The sequence below is a fragment of the Mus caroli genome, chromosome 3, assembly GCF_900094665.2.
Source record: "Mus caroli chromosome 3, CAROLI_EIJ_v1.1, whole genome shotgun sequence".
Taxonomy (NCBI): Eukaryota; Metazoa; Chordata; class Mammalia; order Rodentia; family Muridae; genus Mus; species Mus caroli.
Window position 1 is genome coordinate 50,330,125 of NC_034572.1, and position 10,343 is coordinate 50,340,467.

Below are 10,343 nucleotides of genomic sequence, written 5' to 3' on the forward strand. Positions count from 1 at the left end.
CACCATCAAGGTCCAAAGAGGTTACTGGATTCTTACACAAAACAAAGGAATACAAATATGGAAGAACTGGGAGGAACCAACTTGGGTAAAACTCAATGTTAACAACTGGGATCAAAAACAGCTCCACCTAAGGTCCACTTAATCTTAGAAGCCAGGGGCAAGGGCTTCCTGCCCTTGCCATAGATCCTACTCTAGTCTATTGTATAGTCCACCTCCCCCCTAGGCCACTGTAAATACTTGTTTGTGTATGGGTGTAACTCAGCTACCTATAGTTCTAAGTATCTACACTGGTTCCTCTTTAGGTCACAAACTTCCTTCTTCCTAGATAATGGTAAATTCCTGTGTAGGACAGTGATTTAGCTATTCATGCCCAAGGTTGGATCAAGGACTGCCTAGAAACTAACTTAGCTATATGTCAAAATATCAATCCTTAGGAGCACTTGTAATAAAGCAATATTAAGGGAAAGCACACAGATCTGTTTACCAACTAAAGCAAGGACATTGGAGCATTCTTTATACAGGATGCCACGGTTCCAGGAGACTAAGTTTCTGTGAACTTTTCGCCTCGGGACTGCGCCCAGGTTTTCGGGGCCTGTGGCAATAGTCACTACTGGAGTGGATGTAGCACACATGATTGTATGTGTGTGTGTAAAAATAAACTGTTTTGCCTTGTATGACTTAAGGGGGCTTTTGCTAAAGAAGTCACATACCCAAGGTCAGGTTACGGAAATGTATACTGAGCTAGTCATCTTAGTTTTTCATGAGATAGTTCTGATACAATCACCAATTCCTAACACTGAATAATTTGATATTAGATAATGTTTTTCTAAACAATTTTTATAGGTTTTATACAACATGCCATGGAGTGCCCACACATATTCTGTATATACAGCTTAAGTGTTATTGTGAACACCTTTAAGATTCTGTTACTCAAATGTTATAAATAACTGACATTGCTCATGAGCTAGTTCTGCCTATTGACATATCCTTTTCTGACTCCCTCTGCAACTGACTCAGTGCTGTCAGGCCTGAGTCTCCCCATCCTTGCCATCAGAGTCAGATTCAGCATCTAAGTCCTTATCACTGTCTTCCTTTTGTCTGCAGCTTCTTCTATTGTTAGAACCTTCATTTTCAGTATTTTTCTTAAGTTTCTGGTTCTTTATTAAATGGAATAATGATCTCTTCTTTCTTTCTACATTTTGCACAAACTTCGAGTTCACAGGCACATGGTCTACACATTATGTGGTAAGAGTTCTATACTGTCTTTTGTAAACATTAACACATTTCTTAGGCTTTAACAGTGGCTTGTGTTTGCTGTATTTTACACGCCATTCAAGAACTTCTTTGCAGCATTGACATACTCTGTCATGACGTTTTGCATTAATTTTCTTGGTCTGAACACTCTTATCAAACTTGTCATTTTTGAAGGTGAACGTATTCTGGTGTGTCTGAGGCCAGGATCGAGTCATGTTTCCTTTCTGGGAACTCATCTCCAAATCTCAAGCACAAGAAGTCAGTGCAACCTTTAAGTTACAGGAAAGGGTAAAGAAGTTACTGCCCCAGATTGAGACTATCAACAGTGATCCAGAACTCTAAACTCTTTTATTCTCTACACATTGCCCTGATGTGGGTCTGTGGTTCTCTACTGCAAGAAGAAACTTCTTTCATGAGGCCTGAACACTGATCTATGAGTATATCAATATGTCATTAGGACTAATTTTATTGCTATGCATCCTTAGCAGAATAATAGTGGTAGGTTTTCCCCCCTGACCTATATCTAGTCATGTTCTTGGCCACTTGAATAGTGTCAGGTATATATTCCATCTCTTGGAGAAGGTCTTAAATCCAGTCAAGAAACTGATAATTATTCCATAACATTGGTGCCACGATTATATCGGTATATTTTGCAGGGAGGTTGCTCTTGTAGGGCAAAGGTTCAGAGCTGGATGAGACTGATTATTTTCTCCTCATGTAGCATCCACAGTACTTTCCAGCCCTACGAACGAGAGAAGTAGGGCCAAACCTCCTAGTTAGGCACCAGCTCAATTTCTCCATATTGATGACGTAATTGTCTTTAGCAATAGGTCCTTACTATTAGATTGTGAGGGGTAGCTACTTGCCTTGGCAATAGCCTGTAATCCTTGGGGGGTGTCTAAAGGGCACCCTTGTCCAATGACTGAAAATGATGCAACCCATTCCTTGTACATGGTAATAATTAGCACAAAACACAATTTCAATATCCAAAAAAGAAAGAAACAAAAACCAGGAACAACCAAGGTGTATGCGTATATGTGCCTATTTATGTATGTGTCTCTTTTTGTCTATGTGTGTGCATATGAGTGTGTGTCTATCTGTGCATGTGTGAATATATGTATGTATTTATATGTGTATATGTGTTTGTATGTATGTGTATATATGTCTGTATGTGTGAATATGTCTGTGTCTACAGGTGTGTATGTGTGTGCATGTATATCTATCTAAACCTATGTGTATGAGTATGTGTAGTTCCTGTGTCTACGTGCATATGTATGTATTGGCACATATGTATATGCATATATGTTTGTATGTATGTTTATATATGTCCATGTATGAATATGTGTATATTTATGTCTGTGTCCATATGTATGTACACATATATGCCTGTTTATATGTATGCATGCATATGTGTTCACATCTGTCTCTATGTGCATACATGTGTGTGTATTTAAAATAGAGAATCACTGGGTACTGGTGCCATTTACTATGTGACTCTTAAGCTCAGTGGTATCATGTCAAACTGTCATTTAAAATTTGTATTTTAACCTGAGCATAGTGGTAAATACCTATTGTCCTATTATTTGGGAGGCAGATGCAGGAAGAGCAAGGGGGTGGAAGCAGCTTGAGTTGTTTATCAAGACCTCATTTTGATAAGGTGTAAATTAATTTTCCAAACAGCAGATGTTATTTGGGTCTTCAGTCTCACTCCTCTTCGGGAAGTGTGTGGTACATGCCCCATTTCTGAATCTAGACAGCAGCTTTCCATAAAGCACAAGAGGAGACACTGTGACAACACAGCGGGCCAAGCCTTGTAGCTTTTGTCTCTTGGAATTTCTATTTTGGAATTAAGATCTCCAGCTGTAAATTAATCCGAATAGAGTTTTCCTGAAGAGCCCTGTCAGGTACACAGTGAGCCTTTGGCTGCCACTTCAGCATATCCAGTCATAGGAGTCAGGAACCACTCAGGAACTGGTTTCTTCAGACCCAGCCAAGTCATCCTATCAAACACTGCCTGGAGTGGATACAAAACAGGCCTGCCAAGGCCTGCCTAAACTACAGGTTAATTACTGAGTTTGTGGCTATTTTTTCATGTATCTTTGAATTAAAAAAAATGAGCATCTACTTTAAGGATCTGGGTATGTTTCCTAATACATAATGCAAAGATGTCATTGATGAGCCTGCGGGCACATCAAAGCAGATGCCTTTTAGGGTGCCAACCTCCCTTTATCCTCCTGTGTCACATACCAAATGCAAGCAGTTATGAAGGAAGATGGGACTGAGGGGTGGGTTTCAGAAAATAACCCTGCCAGATGCTGTCTTTCAGCTTCTCCATCGTGATCAACCAAACAATAACCCCAGCTGAAATGAACACATGTCCTCAATTAGAAGCTATTGATAACAACTGGGTAGCAGAGTACATGCCAAGCCTGATCTCTGATAATTGCTGCTGAGAGCTGAAGAGATTACAGAGAGAATGTTAAGAATCACTCTCTCTCTCTCTCTCTCTCTCTCTCTCTCTCTCCCTCTCTCTCATTCTTCCATTTGGATATTAAGAATTTTAATGGAATTTTAGATGTTATTTTATGTTAGGGGTGTGAGAGCTTTGCCTGCATGTATGTCTATGCAGCATCTGCATACAATACCCACAGAAGTCAAAAGAGGGTATGAATTCCCTGGAATTGGAATTAATTGTAAGCATCTATGTGGGAGCTAGGAATCAAACCAAGTTCTTCTGCAAGAGCTGCATGTACTCTTAACCACTGAGCCATCTCTCCAGCACCTGAAAAATAGAATTTAAAAAAACTTAATCATGTGCTAGGTACAGGGACACATTCCTGTAGTCTCAGTACTTGGAAGGCTGTGGCAGGAAGTTCAAGAGTCCTAGTCCAGCTTTAACTCTCTAATGAGACCCTAATTTGGAAAAGAGCAAAATTTAAAAGCCATCTTATGTATACTTGGTGTTTCAAAGTACAGCTGCCCACCTCCCAACATTTTCAAGATATTAACAAGTTAGTTCTTTCAAAGACCTTGGGATTCAGCAGCATAAAAATTGCAGGACAGTAGCAGATGTTGCTAGTATAAGTTTACAGCACTTTTGTATTCTTATTGCAACATTTTGAGGATTTATTTACTTAAGTGTTCTATGTGTATATATATATGGATCATGTATGTGCAGTGGCCTAACAGCACAGGGGAGTGAGAGGAGAAGAGAAAAGTGGGTGCCAGGGTTACTAAGTATCCAGGCTAGAAGAAACTCAATTCCTGGGTTTGATGATAGACCCTATTTCAAATTATAAGGTGGAAAGCAAGAGGGATCATGATGTGGATCTCTAGCCTTAGCATCTGCATACACAAGAGTTAGCACAACACACACACACACACACACACACACACACACACACTATTGGCCGACAGACAATTCTACTAGGCTCTTCCCAGGAACCTAGTAACAGTGTCCTAGCAACAGTTTACATTATCATCTGTTTCCAGGTATGAGCCAGGCGGCAGCTTATACAAAGTTTAGAGCTGAGACGAAAGGATGGACCATCCAGAGACTGCTGCACCCGGGGATCCATCCCATAATCAGCCACCAAACCCAGACACTATTGCATAAACCAGCAATATTTTGCTGAAAGGACCCTGATATAGCTGTCTCTTTGTGAGGCTATACCAGTGCCTGGCAAACACAGAAGTGGATGCTCACAGTCAGCTATTGGATGGAACACAGGGCCCCCAATGGAGGAGCTAGAGAAAGTAACCAAGGAGCTAAAGGGGTCTGCAACCCTATAGGTGGAACAACAATATGAACTAACCAGTAACCCCAGAGCTCATGTCTCTAGCTGCGTATGCAGCAGAAGATGGCCTAGCAGAAGATCATTGGGAAGAGAGGTTTCTTGGTCTTGCAAACTTTATATGCCCCAGTATAGGGGAACACCAGGGCCAAGAAGTGGGAGTGAGTGGGTAGGGGAGCAGGGTGGGAGGAGTGTATAGGGGACTTTCGGGATAGCATTTGAAATGTAAATGAAGAAAATATCTAATAAAAAATTGGAAAAAGAAAAAAAAAGATTGCTTATTACTCTCTCTCTCTCTCTCTTCCTCTTCTTTCTCTCCCTCTCTCTCTCCCCACATGTTACCAACTATCCTCTTCCTCTCTCTTCTTCTTTTTCTGTCCTCTCCCACTCCCTTTATCTGCCTCTACCCCTTTCCAGGCACCTTTTTCCTTCCCCTCAATAAACTTTCTTTTATACTCATGCCTTTACACGTGGCATGAGTCCTCAGTGGGATATCTTGGCCAGCTTTCCAAATGGTTCCCACCACCACTGCATTATATTATAAAACATAACATGCCACATGCACACACACACACACACACACACACACACACACACTCACACACACACACCCACCAAAATAAAAATTAACAATAAAATAAAATTTTAAAATAATTTCTCAGTAAAAATAAATGGATATGAGAATTGGACACACTTGATCAAAGTCCACTGACATGTGCTGGAGTTACAGATAGGCTACCACACTAGACTTTAACATGGACGTCAGGGATTCAGATCCTTAGACTTGTCTGTTCCATTAGGACAGGGAGTATTCCAGGAACTTTCCAGTCCAATCCATTCATCTGAGCTTTCCTCGGGAAGCACTTGGGCTTGTGAATCTAGGTTTAGGCTGCGGAGGCTCTGGGATGTCAGGTTTGTCCTTGAGAGGGACATGTAAGGGTCTAGTGGTGGGACTCCTCTGTGTGTCTGTGTGTGTATCTCTCTTTCTCTCTCTCTCTCTCTCTCTCTCTCTCTCTCTCTCTCTCTCTCTCTCTGTGTGTGTGTGTGTGTGTGTGTGTAAAGGAGAGAGAGACATACAGAAAGACAGAGAGATAGAAAGATAGATAAAGATAGAGACAGAGATAAGAGCAGAGGCATAAAGAGGCAAATTGAGAATGTTTTTAGATGCTTCTAAGACTGACTTTGCAGGAATATCCCTACAGTACATCTAATCCCTGCAAACATCAGGCTTGCTACACTCCAATACATTTTCTTCACACAGAGGCAAGTGTTGGGAGATGAGAGCAGAGACTATATCGTACCCTTTGTCTCTGTTGCCTATGTGCTTGGTCCTATAGAATGATGAATTGGTTTTTGTTGTTAAGACTCATGGTCTGTAACTGTTTGTTATAGAAGCTCTGACTGACTGGAATGCCTTGGCTTAACTCAAAGTAGCAACTGCTTCTTCCAGATTGTCCTTGATGAACACAGCCCTGACACTGGACACAGCCACTGTTTTTGTGCTTGGTCATCACAATCAGGGCTTTGCTTTTGCAGGCACACTCCTCTGTACTAGAGAGTTTATGTTACACTGATTTTGAGGTCGACGTGCCATTAGGAGTATCTTGGATGAACAGTTTAGATTACTATCATTATTATCAAGAGGATTCAGTTGATATAGCACATATTTGCATTAGATATCATATCCTTAAGAGATGATTGAAGTACACAAGAGCTTAGGGGATGTACGCAAATCTTACTCGAGCCATTAACCTTAAGGGACTTGAGTATCAGTAGATTTTGTATCCTCAGGGGAATCTGGGGCCATGTTCTTATGATTGTGAAGAGATAACTATACTTAGTTTAATGCTTGCTACATAACATAAGGAAAAAAAACAACTTCTAAGAGCTCATAGATATGTCAAAATGAATAAAATAATAAACTATAGCAATATTAAAAAATGCAAGCTTGTATCATATTTCAAAGTCTAATCTGCAAAAGTATAAAATGTTTCTTGTGATCACTACAAGTAAATGTCAGTTTCTTTGAAAATCTATTACAAGTAGTTTGCTTAGATCTAAGTTTCTGTGAGTTGAATAAGATAAAAATTATATTTATATAGGAAGAAATATTGATTGTGAAAGATTTAATATCTGATAGCTGCTCAGCCACTCATTTCTCAGACAGCACTTATCCTCAGATCTACTACTGAAGTGCACAGGGACAATTTCCCAAGATCCTTAATTAAAATAAATTAAAATATTCTATAAGAGGGTTTTTATCATATCAAATTTGCACTTAATTTGAATAAAATGTATTTTTGTGTCAGGAAGAGAGACAGAAAACTCACACATTTCACACATTTTCTTTCACATAGTTATTTTAAAATACATCTATTTATAAGAGTGGGCTGACACCCTCTCTAGGGGACAGGAAGCATCATTAATGAGACTGAAACAGAATGCTCATCCCAAGGTGAAGAAGCAAGGCCACCTGTAAGAGCCTTACTGCTCTTACAATAGTTATTAAGTTCTGTATCTTTTTAAAAATTTTTAAAAGCCTGTGCAGCTGTTGTACCTGGGGTTGGCTTCATACTCACTACGTAGCCCAGGCTAGTTATGAACTTGTGGTTATTCTCTAGCCTTTGTCTTTCATTAAATTTCTTATATGGATCTTTCTTTCTCCTGAATATTCATGTGGGTGTGTGTCTGCCCTCTTTGTCCTTGTGTCTTTGTCTTTTCTGTTGTCTACAGAAAACTGTATGTAATTTGGGGGTCATTTTTAATATACCTTTTCTCTGTTGCATTTTCTAGTTTATTTTTTTATTTCTTTTTTTGTTTGTTTTGTTTTATTCTTCCAGTTGACTCTTCTCTTACAGGCTCTGGTGTTCCCTAAGACATAGGAGGGACAGAAGTTGGTTAGGATGAATGAAAACCTGCCCAGGGCTTCCCAAGGCATGCTGATTCTGCCTGAGGGCAGAGCTACCTTCTGGAATGAAGGCAAGTCTACTTTCTTAATCTTTTGGTCAGATCAGCTAGGACTTAGGTTTTCTGGGCCACAATGTTCCAGGCCATATTAAACCATCAGTATGAAAATACTTTGATCAATATAGACATCACTGAAAGCTACTATTTTTAAAGGAAACAAATCAACAAAGGTAATTTTAAATAGACTAAGAAAGGAGGTGAGTACAAAAGAAATCTCTAATTGGTTGAATGCTACTCTCCCCCTCTTCTTTATATTCAAAAGAATGACAAATCAGTATAACTCATATGCAACAATCCAAATATGGTTATTTATTTATTCATAAGACTGTATTTGTCAATACAAGTAAAAGTTTTATATTTTAGCCTACTAGGATTTTTGCAAGAGCTCCTTGCCAGTGTGTTTCTTCCCAGAGGCTTATCTGAGATTTCCACTATCCCTGCTTACTTGGATTCAGGAAAGAAGAAGCCAGTTCTCTGTTTCAGACTGAGATGAAAAAAAAAATAACAAAAAACAAAAAACAAAAAAACAAAAAAAAACAAAAAAAAAACCTTGATTCTAAAAACACCGTGGGCATTGGAGTTAATGTATGTAAGGGATTTATTATATGTGAGATGTTATTTCAAGTGCTTTGCATAAATTGACTCTAGTCTTCAGAAGAAACCCATGAGGCTTATGCCCACTTCATATGTGAGAAAAACAGAGGAAAATTTACCCAATTACAAAGCTCCAAAGCTAGTTTTTAACCTCAGTAGTCTAGCTCCAAAGTCTTAACATTCAGATAGTTGTTTCTAAATTTGTCCCAAACACACAGCCTAACCCTAACCCATTCTGGCATAGGTCACTTTCTGTTGCTAAAGCATAGTGAAAAACAAGTGATTTTTCACCACCTAGATGCCAGAAGCTTCCAAATTCAACATTCTTACCTATAAAAGAAGTCTACAGTGTTAAGTGTGGTTAACAAATGTCACTTCTCTAATAAAGTAAAGTGTTACAGGAAGGAAGAAAGCAAGAAATAACTGCATTTCAATTCATTCATCAACATTCCAATGTTTAAAATCTCTCATGTATATAAATAATATGTATTTTATATATATATATATATGGCTAAAAATCAACTGGATTTTATAGATGTGGTGAATATAAGAGTGATACCAGTAAATGGGAATGGTAGGGGAGCAAAGATAAAAAGACAGAGGTTTGTGATACAAAATTAAAATTAGAAGGATAAGATATAGTATTCTACAGTATAGCAGAGTGCCTGTATTTAACAACCTGTGGTCTATTTCAAAATAGCTAAGGTTGACTATTATCAACATATATAATCGTAATTAACATTTGGCCAAAGATCATCCTTATTTGATCATATTGTATGCTAGCAAAAACTCACATTGTACTCCACAAATATAAATGAGTATTCTGCAATAAAAAAAATCTATATGCAAAAAAAAAGGACTGTGTAGTTTATGAAGAAAGGAGGTTTATTTTGGATTCTGATTCTGGAGGATGGGAAGCCAGAGATCATGTAGTCTCTGTGCGACAGTTCACAGCAGAAAACAGAAGGGCAACAGAAGGGCAACGGGTGTGTGCAAAGGAGACAAAACACAATACAGGAAGCAAACAAGATGAGTAGCTCTCCCAGTGCACTGAGAATGGCATTACTTAAAAGCTCCACCTCCCACCACCACAAGGGTGGCAAATGAATTTCAATAAGATTTCCAGAGAGAAGAAATCACCAACCACTCCCCCCTACACACACACACACACACACACACACACACACACACACACGCGCGCGCGCGCGCGAGCGAAAAGGGAAAAGCCATTTTGAAGCCTGAAATACATGCTATCTGGAAGGCTTATAAAATTCCAAGAATCATCATATGTTGCTGGAGACTGAATAAACCAAGATATGTATAGCCCCCATATAATTAAAGAGTTTCAAGTTAAGATAGCAAAACTTCATTTTTCTTCTTATTTTGGTCACAGAACATAAGGACTGGGGGGAAAGTTTTGTCATATCTTGAGGATACAAATATTGTAATGATGGATGGGGCTATGAATAGGAAGGAGCTTCAAAAGCATTTCACCAAGCTGCAGACACAGTCCCAATTTTATCAACTCACAAGGTGGGGGTGGGGGATGGGAGGTGGTCTTAGAAACTACAGTGTACCTGAGGCTACATAAAAACCCAATGGTTTGGGATGGAATATATAAATTCTGGGTATGACATGGAGGAGCCATGTGTAGTGTAATTATGAACTCTGTGCCAAGGAAGTGTGAGCCACATGAGGAGAGAGGGAGAGGGAGAGGGAGAGGGAGAGGGAGAG

At 39.2% G+C, this 10,343-nt stretch overlaps 1 pseudogene; it reads right to left on the reverse strand.

Annotated features, from left to right (window-relative positions):
* Positions 1–1,022: 1,022 nt before the first annotated feature.
* LOC110290635 lies at positions 1,023–1,490 on the reverse strand (annotated as a pseudogene).
* Positions 1,491–10,343: the final 8,853 nt, after the last annotated feature.